Here is an 18814-nt window from a genome sequence, read left to right on the forward strand (position 1 = left end):
CGCTTTATCCAGTGTAAAATAGGATTGAAGTCCATTTTATCCAGTGTATACCTAAGCATCAAGCGGGGGGCTCCCCTTGGATCCGCCCCTGCTCCTAATTCACTATTTTGCTCCGTAAGTTACCATTCTGTTCTCAAGATACCTATCTTTATCTTCTCCCCACATTACCATTCACCAATTTTACTGTATTATTTGAAAAAATAAAAGCTTTAGGTTTAACGTCCCACGATTACGACCGTTAGGCTAAGGGAGACAATGATTAAGGCAAGTGAGTGATGGCGGAAGAATTGGTGGAATGAGAAAGTAGAAGAAGGGGGTATTCCGAGGAAACTCACGGACACGATGTTGTCCACCAAAGACTTACTTGGCCGCGGATTCAACCAAGGACCCCAAGTACCAGAGGTAATAAAATTCTTTCTCTCCTGTTTACGAAAATCAAAACCGGCTGATTCTATCCCTGTTGGTTCTCGAGTTATTCAAATTTCTTATTGCTATATTTTCATCCAGACTCGCTATGTATGTGTAGGCCTACTGGTATATACAAGGTGGTCATGCATCAATGACGGAAAATTTGGGAGATGAATCTACAAGTAAAAACAAGCAAAATATGTCATATGAACATTGTGTGAATGAGGCTTCGTTTGGACGCTAGAGGCATCCGAAATGTCACCTTCCCAGGTGGCAATTTGCAATATAGCAAGAATGGAGAGAAATACGAATGTCGGGTCAAAAGATATCAAAGGAAACCCCATCGGAAAAATCCAATTATACATAAATGATGACGAAACAGTGGCGGCGCCAGAGGAGGCACAAAGAAAGTGAATGAAACGTGGAGAAAATGAACAATTTATACTGAAAAATTGTAGGCGGGGATGTTACTATAACCGCCATCAGGTTATAGAAGTATTTTTGTGGACGCTCTGTATATTTCGTAAAGACAGTGATTATTATTTCCGATTTATAATTTGATCTGCGACGCAAATAAGTTCTTTCTTTGGTGGGAATTGCTTCCTTCCCACACAATTGGACAAAGAAGTCTCTCATTGTTTTTCATATATATATATATATTTAAAACATTGCTTTTTGGTGAGAATATTTGTCAGCGACGAACCTTCTCAGTGCTTCTCCCTGACTTATTATTATGCACAGTATATATACTGCAGTTATTTGGAACTAAATTAACTGCTTTCTTTAATCGCTTATGGAAATATTGCGGTAGTTTATAGAAATACTGGTTGACCAGATGTTCAAGTGACTAAAGCGGCACCAACAACGTTGCTTTTGCAGCTCGTTATCTGTACTTTCTCACGCCAGAGTTATCGCAGTGTCTCGTGCATTGTGGGCAGTTGATTAAAATTAACATAAATTATTTTCCTTATTCTGTTTGCATATGCACACAGGTGATTTAACTGAGTGGTTTTTGGAATGAACTGCCAACACTCTTCAGTCGACCATTGCAACCCGTACCTTGAGCTTTTGAGCTCGGGGAGTTTGACTCCGATATTGTGTGCAGCCACCACGCACGTTGCGTCGGGAATTAAGTATGATTTTGTGTTAAGGGGCACAACCTATTAGCCGGCGAAGGACGTTTTCTTACGGCTAGCCCCAACTAGTGAAGTCCCAGATTCTCAAACCTTGTGCGTATATGTCAGTTATATACGCGCCCTCCAACACCAGCATTCTACCTTGGAAACTTTCTTTTTTAATTTTCTGAAGACTCATCTTTACGCTTCAGGATTGTGTGGCGCAGCAACTGGATTTCTACGCGGGATTGTCTCGGCGACTTCTCCCCCAGTGCTAATCCCCCAAGTGCGTCAATGGTGTGAGAGAAGCATTTGTAGTGAAATCTGCATTATAATCTTATATATATATAAAGTACTACAGTGCATTAAAATGGCGAAGTGCGATTTTAGTAATGAAAATTATTATCCATACTCTGTGTTAAGTGTTGTGTTCATTTCTCTTCGTTATTTTTTATATAATAGTATTCTAATAAATAAGTATAGTGTTATTTAATCCAGTGTGTTTTCGTTGTTTGTGTGAGCAATGCTTGTGTGCGTTATGGTCTGGATGACCGTCTGATCGTCCATGAGGTTTTCGGGACGAGACATCCAAACCTCTCGGCGCTCATCTCATCATTGAGACCGTCGAGCGATTTGGAAACAATTTGTAACCTCTTCTTGAAGAGGTCCTTCATCATCCTATCCAGGTAAGTTTTTTAAAAAATTCTGGTACTAAGCTGAAAGAGAAATGATATATTAAAATATTGATCTTACAAGTATATATTTGAGCACCAACCGTCCAGGGTTCGAGTCCCTGTTCGGGCGCCATTTATTTGTAACCAATTCGTGTTTGAGGTCTCTGTTCGTGGTTTGTTGTCCTACCAATAAATATTATCCTGAGAAGAAACTTACTTGGATAGGACGATGAAGGACCTCTCCAAGAATTGGTTACATTACATGGAACATGCAACAACAAATGTTAATGAACAAAGCCAAGAATGGCTACGCTATAGGGATACTAAGGGAGGCGGAATATAGGAATTCAATATCTTTGTAACGGAGAGAAATAGGAATGTCGAGTCAAAAGATATAAAAGGAAACCCCATCCGAAGAATACAATTATGCACACGTACTACGGAACAGTGGCGACGCATGGGAGCTACAAACTGTTAAACACTTTTTGTGATGAAGCGTGCAGATCGTACAAAATACGTATGGAAGATGAGACCCAGTGTACTGAAAAAACAAGAGGTATTATACTTACGATGGTCAACACAATGCCGTATACAGAAGGTGTTAAATAATATCCTCCTTGTTCTTCGATACAGTTACACGATGGCGTAAGGATACTCTGACTGGTGGCAATAACGCTAGCGTTTGCCGTAATGTGACAAATGCAGTTTATACACGCTGGCGAAGATCTTCAATGTCATGCACGGGCCATGTATAGCCTACATGAGACTTCACGTAACCCCACAAGAAAAATCTAGGGTATTCATTTCGGGTGAACGTGGGGGGCATGCAAGTCTGCTACCACGATCTGTCCACCTGCGTGGAAATCTTTGGTTCAGATATGCACGAATAGTGTGATATGAATGAGCAGGGACGCCATCATTCATAAAACACATACACTGTCGTGTCCTCAGTGGCACGTCTTCAAGCAGAATAGGTAGGTCCTGGGTCAAAAACTGGAGATACGATATTGCTTGCGTTCAGTCGCTGTGGTAAGAAGTGTTGTCCCACAACGTTGTCATCAATAATACCAGCCCACTCATGCAATTGGAAACGCTTATGTTGCTTCATTTCTACAATTGTATGCAGGTTGTTGGGTGCCTACAGATGGTCATTGTGGACATTTGTGATGCTATCCCGTATGAATGTCTCATCCGAGAACAACATCTATGCTAGAACTTTTCTCCGCGTTCCATTCACTTTTTCGTACCCCCTTGCGCCGCCACTGCTTCGCCATCACTTATCCATAATTGGATTCTTCGGATGGGATTTCCTTTGATATCTTCTAACCTGACATTCCTATTTCTCTCCGTTACAGAGATACTGTATTCCTACATTCCGCCTCCCATAGTGCTCTTACAGCGTAGAAATTATTGCCTTTGCTCATTAACATTTGTTGATGCATGTTCCATGTAACATCCCCTCCTACAATTTTTCAGTGTAAATTGTTCACTTTTCTCCACGTTTTATTCACTTTCTTTGTACCCCTCTGGCGCCGCCACTGTTTCACCATCACTTATGCATAATTGGATTCTTCAAATGGAATTTCCTTTGGTATCTTTTGACCCGACATTCGTATTTCTCTCCGTTCTTGCGATATTGCAAATTGCCACTTCGGAAGGTGACATTTCAGATGCCTCTTAGTGTCCAAACGAAGCCGCATTCACACAATGTTCATATGACATTTTCTTGCATTTCCGTCATTGATACATGACCACCCTGTATACGTAAAAACATTCAGTAATATTTGCTTATGGATGGTATTTGGATGCATATTTATTACAGTATTAGAAAAATGCTTCACCTTCGTTTCTTTTTCGTGTTTAACGTCCTTCGCTTATGCTCCGAGACTAAGGGAGACGGTAATCATACAGGGCCCGGATCTTATTGACAAGTCAACTTTTTTCTGTTACGCATAGGACAAGGCAAGTTCAAATAGAAACGTTATCCATCAACTCTAGGTTCTAAAAATATAGTGTTTTAGGGTCAACTTTTGGTCACTTTTTGCTGTTTTGAAATTTCAGGTCATTTTTTAATATTGTAAGGTAACTTTTAGGTCACTTATGGTCTTTTTATTCTTTTTTTCTACATAAGGAAATCTTTAAGTGAGCACGGTTTACGGATGTGGAAAAGACGAAGTTGAATAATCTCTTTTCTTACTTCCTGACTATTGGAGTGGAAAAACTGCATTCTTAACAAGCTAATGAAAACAAAGCTGTAGCTGGTTGACGAAAGGTGGGGGTTGGTAGGTGGCCAAACAGATAGTTTTGGGTTATTGACCCCAAAGAATGTGATCACGTGAATAACTAAAAATGGATTAGAAGGCGTACAAGGGTTTTAAACAGGCTTTTATCTATTATTTTCATGTAGTCTAAACTAAAGTTTTATTGTCTAAGAGTGCTTCCTAGTTTCAACTCGGGAGTGAATTGACACTTTCAATACTTACAATGCCGTACAATGGACTGATCAATATAAATAAATGATCAATGGACTGCAACTAACTGAAACAAAACTTTTTAAATATGAGTGAAAAATGTTAATTAAAAATCCAATGAACATTAAAAAATGTCAATGTTTAACAAAATAAAAGTTTAAGAAAACGTAAGTTTTAAGAGCCTGCCTTACTAAAAATGATACGAAATTTACCATTTTTCTTTTGCTTGATTATTCATCAGTGAGAGGAGATAATGAAATGCAAGTTACCACAATCATAGATAATGCTATTCTACAACAGAAAATATGAACCTGAAGAATGTTCAGTGTTGCTATCCATAGAAATTACAGTGTTGCCAGAAAAACAATTTCCCTAAAATCTAAGTTAAGGCAGCGAGTAGAGGAACAATCTCAACTGCATTTTATTACATATCATGTTGTTTTGGTTTCTTGTGAACTACTTTTTAATTAACATTATTATTTAGTTTTAATAACTGTATGTTAAAACTATTTTGTTTATTACAAACTAAATACAACTATTATTTAAAAAGTAGTTCACAGGAAACCAAAACAATATGATACGTAACCAAATGCAGTTGAGTTTGTTCCTCTACTCGCTACCTTAACTTAGATTTTAGGGAAATTGTTTTTCTGGCAACACTGCAATTTCTATGGATGGCAACATTGAACATTCTTCAGGTTCATATTTTCTGTTGTAGAATAACATTATCTATGATTGTGGTGACTTGCAGTTCATTATCTCCTTTCACTGATGAATAAACAAGCAAAACAAAAATGGTAAATTTCGTATCATTTTTAGTAAGGCAGGCTCTTAAGGTCAATTTTTGTGAATTTTAGGGTCATTTTACAGGAATTTTAGTGTCATTTTATAGGTCACTTTTTAAAAAAATTTAGGTCAACAAGATCCGGGCCCTGGAATCAATGATAATAATGAACGAGAGTGGAATGAAGAAAATAGGAGCAAACGGGATAAAGCCGAGAAAACTCATGTACACGGTATTTGTCCAGCACAAAACCCACTTTGAGCGAGCTGGAATCCAACCGGGAACACAATCACCATTGAGCGCTCTACAACTAAGCCAGCGGAGCCCCATTTCTACCGTCGTATATCCAAGATGCAAAGTAAGAGCATTTTTTCTAATATATTCTTCCATTATTTATTTTCCCATCTCTCGTATAGATATATTGTAAATTTTAGTTTAGTACAAAAGTCAAGCAAGAAAACGTTAAAACTTTTGTGTAAGTAATGTTAATACACAGAGCCATACTTGAAGTGGAATTCCATTATGTACACGTTTAAATATTTTATTGCACAAAACTTTTACAGTTCATAAAATTTTAGATCGCTTTTAGTATGTAGGAAATGTTACTAGCTATCACGTGTTAGTCATGCATACAATTAAAGCACAAAAGTTTCATGAACAAAAACTTCTAGACGTAAAGAAATGACAAAAAAATCTAAATACTGTGTGGCAAAATATAGCGTTTGAAAACAATAAGTAGGTTTCACAACATTCTCAGAAAGGAAGAAAATGTAAATAAGAAATATCAATTGTTCAAATGTCATTTTTCACTGAGACATTGCTGAAAAAATTTTTAGAGCAATGTTTTTTTCTTTTTTTTTTTCTTCTTTTTAAAAATTCATTTCTTCCTAAGACATTGTTTTCCGTTTTCGTTTTCTCTCTGTTATGAATTGGGCGATTCTTTGCAGTTACGGGAATCATATTTTAAATTCGATTGAATTAAAGTGTCTAAGAGTGCTTCTTAAACTAGTAAAAAGTCAGAAAAGTCAAGAATCAAACAAGGACTAAGCATTCTAGAGAATATTGTTATTTTTTCTTTTCCACATGAACTACATCGCAAACGAAAGCTTATTACAACTATGAAATAAGCTAATTGGAACACTACATATACATGAACTATGTCAGAATATGGAAGAAAAAAAGAAAAGAAAAGAAAGAAATAGAAAAAATGAAAATTCTACAATTTGGAAACGTTTTAAAATGCTTTCATTATATGCAAAACTAATCAGTTGTTTGACATATTTTGTATTTATTTCAATTTGAGAACTTATTAAATTATGCTTCTTCAGATTATATTTGCTCAGATAACATGATATTTGTTGAGTTGATTTGTTATCATCTTCAATCCAAACAGGGGCGTCATTTAGGGGGGAAGGGAGGGGCATTTGCCCCCCTGAGTTTGAGATGTAGACCCTATATAGATTTTATCAACAGAATAGTAGTAAATCAGTGAAAAACGCGAAATTTTACTAATATCAAGGGGTCTTGCCCCCCCAAGCAAAATCTGAAATGGCGCTCCTGAATCCAAATCATCCTAACTTTATACAGTAACAAAGTAAACAATTTCAATCAGGAGCGTCATATCAGATTTCACTTGAGGGAGGCAAGAGCACCACCGACATAAGACTTTCACGTTTTGTACTAGTATATTAGTAGACAATCTATTAAAATATATGTATTCCTCAAACTCTTGGGGGGGCAATTGCCCCCTCTTGCCCCCCTAAATGACGCCTTTGATTTCAATATTCTGCTTGATTTTAATAACTTCAGTCACTACCATAATACTATAAAGATTAATATCAACTCGTCTTAGTAGAGTGCTCAAACTAAAAAATGTTTCAGTGTAGCACCTAAGGTGGATCACCACCCGGAAGTCAGTACATATTTTAGCTCGTTTCCTTAACTAGTGCGCAATGAAACGTTTTATATTATAAATATTTCACTATAAGATAGAGTTATGTTTCAGCTACAACACAAGACACTGATTTATTTGATTGTGTCCTCCGATATCGAAAAAGGTAACAAATAAAAAGAAAATGTTTGATTCGTTTTACAATGGGCACACAAGATGGCACTTACTGTTAGTTCTTACTAGAACTGCTCCGTTTTATTAAATATTTATTTGTACTTGTATGTGTAAAGTATTTTAAAGTAACGATCTTATTACGAAATAGATATATTGTTTGACTGTTATTCGTGTTATGTTTCACATTTTATTTAAATATTAATTTACATTTAAGAAAATAGGTTTTGAGAAGAAATTTGCGCAGAACGCCATAATGCGTTGTTGCCAAATTCGTATGTTTACTGTGGTAGTCACAATAGGAAAATTCCTGGATTCCTGCGTTGCAGTTCGAGAAGCGGAACTTAGCTGTGAATTGCGGTAAGGGTCGAAAACTAATTTCACCAGTAAGTATCCAAGTAGAATTACATAATTACTTCCTTTATTATCTGGCATCAGTAAACAATTGACACTACCTGCCAAACACCGCACTATTCAAGCTACGTTTGGCATAGAACCGAGAACATCTAGTGATTAATCTTAACAAATCCGTACTTATTATGCACACGTATGTATAATTTATTATTTATATACCAGTGTTGGGAAGTAACGTAACGCAACTAACGCGTTACTTGTAACGCGTTACTTTTTAAGTAACGTTTCCTAGTAACGCGTTACATTTTTTCAAAGTAACTGTAACGGTAACGCGTTACAAATTTTTAAGTAACGTACCAAGTTTGCGTTACTTTTTTCGCGTTACATTTCGGATGAGTAACTACAATATATGTGCATTTTTTTTTTCGGAAACACATGTTTCTTTCCTGTAAGTGAATTTCTCAGAATGAAACAATCTAACATGAACTACGTATGTTAGTGACCGACAGTCATAGACACACTGAGAAACAGTTAAGTTCGTAGTGCCTCTTGCTGTTTTTTGAAGATGAGGACAGCCTTAGGGAAATCACGTGTTCTGATTGCAAGCACCTGGAAGATTTTGTCGTAGATTTTGACAGCTCCAAATCAATACATTTAGTGAGTGAACTAGGAGTGCAATGATACCGTTAGTCTATTTTACTTTGGTATGTGTTGTTTTTATAAAGATGGAGAACGAAAATATTTTACCGTTCGAACATTTGGAAGAATAGTTTTTTTTCTTAAGAGCTGAGGGTGATGGTGGACAGAATTTAAAAGTAAAGTGTCTGAAGTGCCCCGGCGGAAAATATTTATCAACAACTAGGGTGCCATAATTTACGATTTACATTAAGGTGTTAGTATGAATAAACTGTGTTCTGATGAGCAGGCCTACTTTATTACTAGAAAATAGTTTGCTGATGGTATGTAATATTGGAGTTCTTTCAGATCAGTTTGCTTATCCAAGAGTCCCGTTGATTATAGAGTAGTGTAATGTTTCTCTATATTCTTTATTTTTAATTTTACATAACATCATTGTTATTATTATATAATTAGTTTAACAGAATAATAATAAGCAACCATTTTTTCTAACGTATAGGGATGAGCACGAGTCAAGCTAAAAGTCGACTAGACTCGAATTCAAGTCAAGTTTCGAGTCAAGTGAAGGGTAATATCCTCGAGTCGAGTTCCGAGCCGATTCAGTTTTTCGCGTCGAGTTTCAAGTCCAGTCGAGTTTGATAAATGGCTCGTTCGTTTTAAGTCGTCTTGAAATCATGGCCTGATTACACTGGAAAACGAAAGCCATGAGAAATGTGAGCTAAACAGTAATATGAAATATTTTTAGTGTTGCTCACGAGAGGGGACACGGCTCGCATCTCGTCTCGTCTCGATAGCGAGACCACAAGATATTTTTTATAACAAGCTCAGCTCCGCTCGGCTCAACTGAGAAGATGGCTCGAGCAGGCTCACTTGGGGTGAACCATAGGCTCGAGCTGGCTTGGTTGGGATGAGCCATCTGCTCGGTTCGGCTCATCTGGGCCGAAGGCTCTAGCTGACTCGGTTGGGTAAGCTGTTGGCTCGGCTCACTTCTCGGTTCGGGTCGATAGTGAATGAGCTGTGAGCCAAGCTGCTCGAGTCGTTGACAATTCTAAACCCGGGCCGAGAAGTTTTGAAGATATTTGGCTAGTGCCCTCTAACTTTTAACAGTGTTTGGCTCGAGCCCGAATACTCAACCTAGACCCTCAACCCAAATTCAGAAGCTCGTGAACAATGTCCTTGACTTCTAGACTTCACGACTACCGAGGTTGGCAATCAACTAGTTTTTTAGTATTCAAATACAAACCGCCTATCTTTCTTTTTATATACAGTGTAATAATAATAATAATAATAATAATAATAATAATAATAATAATAATAATAATAATAATAATAATAATAATAATAAAATATAAGTTGTTGTAGTAGTAGTGTCATTGATAATTATACTGTCTATGTAATATACTTAAAGAATGTACTCGAAACTACACACCGAGTCGACTCGAAACTCGACCCCATTTCGAGTCGAGTTGGAGGAAATTTTTCGAGTCGAGTTCTCGGGTCGAGCTCAAAGATGTCTCTTTCTAGTTGAATCAAGTGTCAAAGAAAACTCACTCGTGTCCATCCCTAGGAGTAACGCAGTATGGCATTTTATCAATGTTACATTATATGAAAATGTTCATATATCAAGTAAAAATTTATCCTTACATTTACATAAAACGATTCAGAATTTGCAATAATAATAATAATAATAATAATAATAATAATAATAATAATAATAATAGCGGTAGTAATAGTAGTACGGAAAATTGAAGTCATATTTTTTCTTCACATTTTTAAAGTTTCGGACCTAAAAGTAACGCGTTAGTAACGCGTTACTCTCGAAGTAAAGTAACAGTTACTTTTTGGGGCAAGTAACGCGTTACTAACGCGTTACATTTTAAGAGAAAGTAAAGTAACTTGTAACGCCTTACATTTTTACAAGTAACTTACCCAACACTGTTATATACTTTCGAAATGAAATTTCTGTTCCACGAGTGTGCACCAAAGCAATGAGAGATGGTGATAATAATGAATGAATTGGTGGAATGAAAAAAATGGGTGGAGAAAACGGGAGATCCCCGAGAAAACTCACATGCATGACATTCCTCCACCACAAAATTCACTTAGCTCTTTTTGTGCGTATGTGTGTTTCAGAATCAAAACCGAACTAGTGTTGATGGCCTCTGGATTAGCCCTAACCCAAACAGCAGCGTTCCAGTCCAAAACTTGACTCGAAGGACCCGGTCTGGCAAATCTAATTAACTGAGAATTTTGGCGTTGTATTTTTCATGCTCTGGGGATAACATCTCCAGTCCTGGTCACCTCTGAAAGAAATACTGTCTAAACGCAGGAAAATAAGTAAAATCTCTCCTTTCTTCACCGGGTTACCGAGTCTCAATCGAATCACCGGGTCAGTACGTGTTCGAATCCTCGACCCAGTGGAGGTCCATATCCCAGCCCACATCATCCAATTGACACGATAACTCGTTTCAGCTCTGGTGTGTTCATTCTATCTGTGCAAATTAGAAGGTTATATTCGCAACGGGCGAAATTGTGAGTGGATGCTCTGAACAGATAAATATTCAGAGATGACTGGAAATGCCCCCCTTTTCTTGTTATTTCAAGAGAAGATTTTATTGATATAGTTTGACACAAAATTTATTTCAATCCTAGAATTTATCTCAACATCATATAATTCGATACATTTTATTCACATTTGAAATGTGAAACATGCAAGGCCTGCTACATCTATAAGGATCATCCAATTTCGCTTTTGAACATTTGTAACTTTTCATTATGATACAGTTTGGACTTGTAATATTGGCTCTCTTATAGAAATTTTAGCATGAAAATAGCACTGATTTTTTTGTTAAGTTTGTATTACTAGCCTGACCTATGCTACCTACTGGGTTTATTATAATGTATTTCGGATCAGTACGTTCAATGAATACCAGTGAATTTGCAACCGAACCATGTTAAAAGCATGTATGTTAAACCTTTGATATTATCCCAGATGTGCCTCAAAACTCTACAGTACCACGAAATTTAATCTGACCACCAGGTTTGGTCTCCATTATGAAAGTTATTTAATGACTTTTCAAGCACCTATATATTCGCATAGCCCTGAAAAAAATATAAAATCGAAACGTAACTTCTACTATATTAATGTTGGATTTCTTAAAGAGGAACTTTATAATGTTAGGTTCTTTTTTCTTTTACTACGTTTAAATTCCTATTCTTATCTGTGCTCCACTCTTTCTTCTTCTCTCCTCTTTTCTTTCTCCGTCTCACTTCTGTACCTCTGTCTAAAAGGCATCCATCGGTTTCATGAATCTTGTTTCGTCTCGCTTTTGTTCTTCCATTTTATCGATACTAATACACGTGTACTTTGAAATTAAAATTATGCTCATGTTGTTTGCTGATTTTCGTATGGGAAAGACGAAGGTAGGAGAGAGAGAGAGAGGCATCTCTTTACCAGCCACAATTATGGAATAAGACGGTGTCATTTGGGTGGCCTAGCTGCACGGCGTTTGCTTTCCCTTATATATATATATATATATATATATATATATATATATATATATATATATATATATATATATATATATATATATATATATATATATATATATATATATATATATATATATATATATATATATATATATATATATATATATAGACAAATCCTCGATATCAATTACTTGAATACTTATCATATCCATACAAGGTAATGTGCTCAATAAATCTCCAACTACATGCACTATAGTTTGCTGATAATACTGATTATCTTGTCCTGAGACTTTCTTTTAAACGTATTGATCAACTCGTACCACCGGCTTTGAACAAACTTATAACCTAATGCCTTAAGTAGAAGTTAAAGCCCAATTTTAATAAGACTCAAATAGCTTTCTTTGACCTTAAAATGAACAAATGGCCTACTACAAGAATACCTACGTACAGTACAAGCCACAACCTAAAGCGTTTACGGTTATCTCTTTTTGACTCTCCAATACCTCTTCAAAACAGTCTCAAATATCTGGGTATAACATTTGACAAGCATCTCGCCTGAAAACAACTGTATACTAATATCCGTCGCCGAGTCGTTTGAACCTTCTACGAAACCTTAAAAGCACAACTGGAGTCTTAATACGGAATTTCTGCTGCTTACATATCTTTGTGCGCCCAGCACTCATATACAGTCATCTTGCCTGGTCCGAACTTCTAAGAATGACTCAAAATTCTAGAATGTCTGGTTCACTTCCTCCTTTTGATAATGCCACTGCGGAAACATATCGTGTGCAATTTCCAACTCTTCTGCCTTACCTACACCATATTCGCGTACACTATATCACATAGACTTCGCGTATTCAAATCTACATGAAGTTTTAGTCCAACTTGCAGCCATACCTCACTATACGTATACACCATTAGACCATCTTATTGCGCTGTATGAACGCATCATTGCTGTAGAGGAATACAATCCTTTCCACTATACCAATGCCATCCATATATATATATTAGTCAGAGCATTTCAGCTCATTCGGTCTACCTCTTGTTCACCCTTTTGTCACTAGCCTCTCAAGTTTTCAATAGTATAGCTAGCGTCCATTCTCCACATCAGTATCAATAAATATACAAGTTTTCTGTCCAAAGGAAAAATGTTCTTTCTACGGGCTGCCAATATGAAGATCGTCGTGGCACTGTTCCTATTTCTATGTTCCTTCGCTCATTCCCCTGGTTCTGTAACATTACCCCGGCGTTAATTTCACACCGTTCAACAACATCTTTGTACCAAATTTGTAATATCAGGCATGTGTTAACTGAACACCGGTTGAAATAGGATGCTAAGGTGTTATTCATGCTGGGATCATTGACCTGTGTTAAAATTAATTTGTTTTAACACTATCTTTCTTGCTATGTAATAATGATAAACAGTGCGTTAACTTGCATTTTTGTCTACTACAATATGCCACAACTAATTGTAACTCATTTTGTTCCTCTAAGTTTCATTACATTTTCAGTTGGGGGAGGGGCAGATCTAAATAGTTATCGTTACGACACTACTATAGGACTAATTCTAAGGCATCAAACTAAATATTTAAGTTAGCAGTGCTTGTTATTAAAATACAGTAATACTTACCAATGTCTGCATTTCAAACAGAGAAAAAATATAATGCTCTGAAGTCTTGGACGACCTACATTCCGCAGCTTAAATTATACCGGACACTACTAGATACCAATTAAGTACATTTTACTTTGCAACACACTGTGATTCTACAGGGTGAAAATACGAATTGCAAGGTAATACTAAACAAGTGGATCAAAGACAAAAGGTGTACTAACATGTGTTCCTTCTACATCTGTATTGTTACTGCTGAAAATGTTGACCGACATGTTCCAGGCACAAATTAATTTGATGGACTACGTTCTGTGCGACTTACTGTAACCCGTCTCTTTGGATGTTGGAGACGGTATTGACAGCGTTGCATATGTTCTGTTGCAGTGTGTCAATGCTTCATTGATTGTTATGACACACCTTGCTCCACAACGAAAATCGAAGCTGGATAGATTAACATATATTGGGAACCATGTGCCTTTTGAGACAATTCTGTAAGGTGTGGAATCAGAGTGCACTGCTTCCAAGGAGGCGAGTTGCGAATTGTCAGTGCTGGTGAGTTGCCCTGCTGGAAATACATGAAACGTCGTTCTTCTGGTGTTAGTTAATCTAACAAAGGGCCGAAGACGTAAAGAATGTTACGGGCTGAGTTCATTATGTCTTCGAAGAAAATAGGTCCAGTGATACTCGTCCCCGACACAGCGCGCCACATTCCAATCTTTACATTATGCAACAGTAGCTCGAATATTTGTCGTGGGTTCTCGATAGACCAATACCTCATATTTTGCAAATTCATGCAGACACTGAGATAGAACCATGCATTGTCCGTCATGAAGAAAGGTTCAAATCGAAAAAAAAAATCACTTTCGATTTCCTGCAGTAGCCAGCATAGTCTAGCATGGTCTGCGGGTTTCAACCCCAGTAAAGTCACGCTCTTGCAAGGCTTCAGGCTAAAGCCCTTCAGAATATACCAGCATGTTGTTCGCGACTCTGCGACAGACACTTGTGGGCTTAGTGGGGTTCTACAACTTCCACTGACGAATATCTCCCTTCCTCGCCTCAGTCCTTTTGCAACGCTGATATAAATGCTCCTTATCAAACATGCATCCTGGTCGTTCAACAGGATCGTTCATTCCTGTTTCTTTATGAGTTCGTGTATGGATGACATGGGGAGTGGATTACTGTTGAACTCGGCACTGAATTTTTCTTATAGGCTAATTTTCATCAGTGGTCTGTTCTGTCAATGATATTTTTTTTATGATGAATATCATGGCCTCCTTCATCAGTGGCATTTTCGTGTCTATACTAGTGGCTGGCTTTAACTGGACTGTTTTTGCTTCACAGCTCCAGGTCATGTTTCTCCTTCCCACGTCTTTCCCTCTCTCCGTTAAGGTTAATGTGTTTCGTTCACAGGCTCGCTACGTAGAAAACGGAATATTTGCATGCTGCTAGCGCGAGGGTCGTCAATCTCTTCGGATGGTGTAATGCCACCATAAGTCGCACGGTTACGACACATTGCGAAACCCTGCACTAGCGCTTATCGATTTTTCATCTCCCATGTTCGCTTCGATATTTTGCCCACTCTGTACCACAAAATTAGTAGTGGAAGATTCTGATATGTTCCTAGGATATAATATAACATATTCATAATATTAGAGACCATGTAAGTCAAAAGAATGGGCTTCTTCGGACTTATACTCGAGTAATAAGCAAAAGTAACTAATGTGCTTTTAAGACAGTTAAATCGGTAAAACAATAATACCACTACAGAACAATATTCAGTCTCGATGAACAGAAAATTAATGAATATCAAGCCTGGATAAAAAGGGCTTTTCACTATTACTCTTACTGCTACTAATACTGATAATAATAATAATAAATTGTGTCATGTGTATTAACTTGCCACTAAAAATGACTTGAATTTTTTTTTCTTAAATCTAAGTTCGACCTAAGGGACATTAAAACAGTTCAACTAAACTAAACTGTAGGTTTATAGCCTACGAAGGTTCTGGCCAGTCAGTTGGCCGAAGTTAAACTTCTCGATGCTCGTTCAACTCATTAACTCTTAATGCTATTAATTCTGTTCATTTCTAGATCGTGGTTCGATCCCCTTAAATTAAATAGCTTGCAAGTTTTCTCAGAATATTAGGTCAACACTGGAAAAATTGACCTCACCCGGAATCATACACAGCGAAATGTTTAACCATTCAGAAGCACCAAAACAGTGAAACATAATAATAATAATAATAATAATAATAATAATAATAATAATAATAATAATAATAATAATAATATCTACTGCTTGACTATATGTTAGCCGTATCGTATTACTCACAGCCTGAAGCTAGACGACCACCCATGTTTCACATTCACTCACTAATCTAGAGGGGTACAAGTAGGTTTTGAAACTAATTATAAAATAAAACATATTTAAAAAGTAAAAATATACACTTACATGTGTGAAGTTTATAACCTATTTTAAAGCTATTATTACCAATTTGACATATCAATTCAAGTGACGTAGGCTTACAATGTTGGCATATTGCATACTTCATATAGGTATTGCAAATCGGTAAAAGACATTTTCAGGTCATAAAAACAGAGAACTTACCAATCTAAATCAACGCAAAATGAATGCTTTGATAGACAAATGCAGGATGTTTATGCTTTAATAAAACAACAGTGGACATAATACAAAGTATGGCTTCTGTGCTACCGTAAACATAACAGGAAAAAAGGAAAACATGAATGTATCAATGGAAGGAAAAGAAATCTACTCCAGGAACAATGTCCATTGGAACAGCCAAGTAGTTATAATGTAATTTCTTGCATGTCTATGATAATACTTCGTGAAATTGATAAGTTTACACGTTCCCGTATCAAATATGAAGGTTGATCTACAAGTTTTGTATCTGTTCATACTTTTAAATGATATCTTTGTTTTAACTATGGAAAACCAATTTGCATTCACTCGCTTGTTGACCTGCTTGCACAGAATTATTAAAACAATTTCCCTTTTAAAACAGTAATGTTTTGTTTTGCTGGAAATCATGAAATTGTGATAAATTATTACGATCTAAGACTGATTAATATAATTTGGTGAAAAGCTATAGTATGTTTGTTTGATACAAGATAATGTATGTTCTGAAAAGAAAACACCATGTTAGTTGGGTCAGTATATTGACGTCTTATGTAGGAAAACTCACTACTTATTGGACTTTTTTTTCCTTCTCTAGTAGCTGTTGTGCCCGAGCCTTCGACTCGCTGTTTGCCACAGGTTAAAGCCGTGATTAACCCCTTGCGTTCCAGTGACCATACGGTGTCATAAAATACTCAATTGCAAAATATCAATGACATCCATGGAGATGTCATGAAAACGTATATCCTTTATTAAGTGTCGTATTAATTCTGAAGATGATGACATTTTTTTAGTGGATGAAAGGCACGACCCCATGCCATAAACGTTGCCAACACCTAGTTTCCCACTTGCCGGTAAATGTCGATCGTCGATATTGCTCGGCATAGAAGGATTGCCGCTAGTGTGCCACTGGCGGCAGAGTTTCGTCGAGTCAAAAGAGATACTGTATCTAGAATCGAGGTGTTGAAGTTACCACCGCGTAGCAGCGAGGACTTCCTTTTTGATCCGCGCTCCCGTGAAGGAACCAATATAAACTATCGCCAGTGATAACGGTGTTCGAGTCCTAGTTCGGGAGCGGAGTTTGTAACGCAAGGGGAATCAAATTTATGACAAGATAAGTTTGATTTCCAGTCTTGGCTTTGAAATTATTTGGATAATTACATTAAAATTGTGTTCGGGTTCGCCCAATACTATTTATGAATATGCAAATTGTTTTTGCATATTAACTCGCCGCCCTGGCAAGTTATAACATGCCTAATAAGCAGTTAGTTGAATTTACGTGCGTTGATTCATGAAATACTGAGTTACACCACACGAGGCTTGAACCTCGTATCTGTAAGCCTAGTAAGCATCTATTGATCCCAAATTTATAAGAACATGCGGAAATAATAATTATAGTATAGATTTTTATAATCCTATTTTCCCCATACGGTACTCCAGAGTGCTAGGAAAATAGGTGCGTAGTTAATTAGAACATATTTCAAAAGATAGTCACTTGCTGCATAGCTGAAATAAAATTACTATTGTAGATTTAATGGGAAACAGCTGTACTGGCCGTCACTTCGATAGGCAAATAAAATTGTTGCATAAATTAATTTAGTTAACAGATTAAAAGAATTTATGTAAATGTAGAACGGAAAATTTACTATAAATACTATTAACTGTATCTGTGAGGATCAGCTCAGCTACGTTATCCAAACTTGCAATAGAATTTAAATTGAACAACAATAAAAATAAAAAAAATGAAATGACATAATCATTTACGCTGAAATGAATGGTGAGACAAATGTCACTAAATTAAAAAAAAAAGATGAAATATGGAACACGTCTGGAGAATCTGAAGGATTCTTTTTTTAATGTTGTTTAAAAATAAATCTTAGGCAATACCTTCAAATAACAATGATTTAAATTTAATGAGAATTTTACCATTTTCTGTAATTGCTTATTATATGAATTACAAACAATATTTTCTATCTTCCACTTTTTAAAGATGAATATTCTAGATATTCCAAAAAAATTAAAACTACATGGTATCATTGTTTCATCTTATAACCCTTAGTGCGTAATTTATTTAGTCCATAAGACAATATTTTATTTATCAACCACAGAAGGAGAAAGTAGGGAAATACCTATGCTTGAGAAATAGATAATTAGCGAAGGTGGGAAAATTATATGATTTTAAATGTTATGAAGTTATGACTATTATTTAGATTAATTAAAGATGAAAAGATAGTAAAAGTTTTGATTTGAGCAGTGCACTGATTTGACTTTAACTGTCTACTTTAACTTGAAAATTCTCAACACATGTGTATAGATCTAAGATAATAAAAATATTCAATAATAAGAAAAATACCTTGTAATATAAAAACAAACAATCATATATACTTGGACACATATACTAGATAGTCATATGATATATACACAATGATTACTAGAACACATATATTTAGATATCAAAGTTTACTTAACTTGGCCAATATTTCTTTCTAAACGTCGGTACCTTATATTTGTTTATTTTACTTTGCGCAATATTTTACTTCATAATTATGAAGATCTGTCTGTGTGGTGTTTGCG

The 18814-nt window shown here is 36.2% G+C and overlaps 1 long non-coding RNA gene across 1 annotated transcript in view; it reads right to left on the reverse strand.

The window, feature by feature from the left end:
- LOC145667447 (uncharacterized) overlaps positions 1-16162 on the reverse strand; it is a 56074-nt gene extending 39912 nt beyond the window's left edge. The window contains exon 1 of the long non-coding RNA XR_014127886.1: positions 16058-16162. This is a non-coding gene — a long non-coding RNA (uncharacterized LOC145667447). The remainder of the gene's footprint in view (positions 1-16057) is intronic.
- Between the last annotated feature and the right edge of the window lie 2652 nt (positions 16163-18814).

Source organism: Thermobia domestica, chromosome 13 (assembly GCF_964235325.1).
Source record: "Thermobia domestica chromosome 13, izTheDome1.hap1.1, whole genome shotgun sequence".
Lineage (NCBI taxonomy): Eukaryota > Metazoa > Arthropoda > Insecta > Zygentoma > Lepismatidae > Thermobia > Thermobia domestica.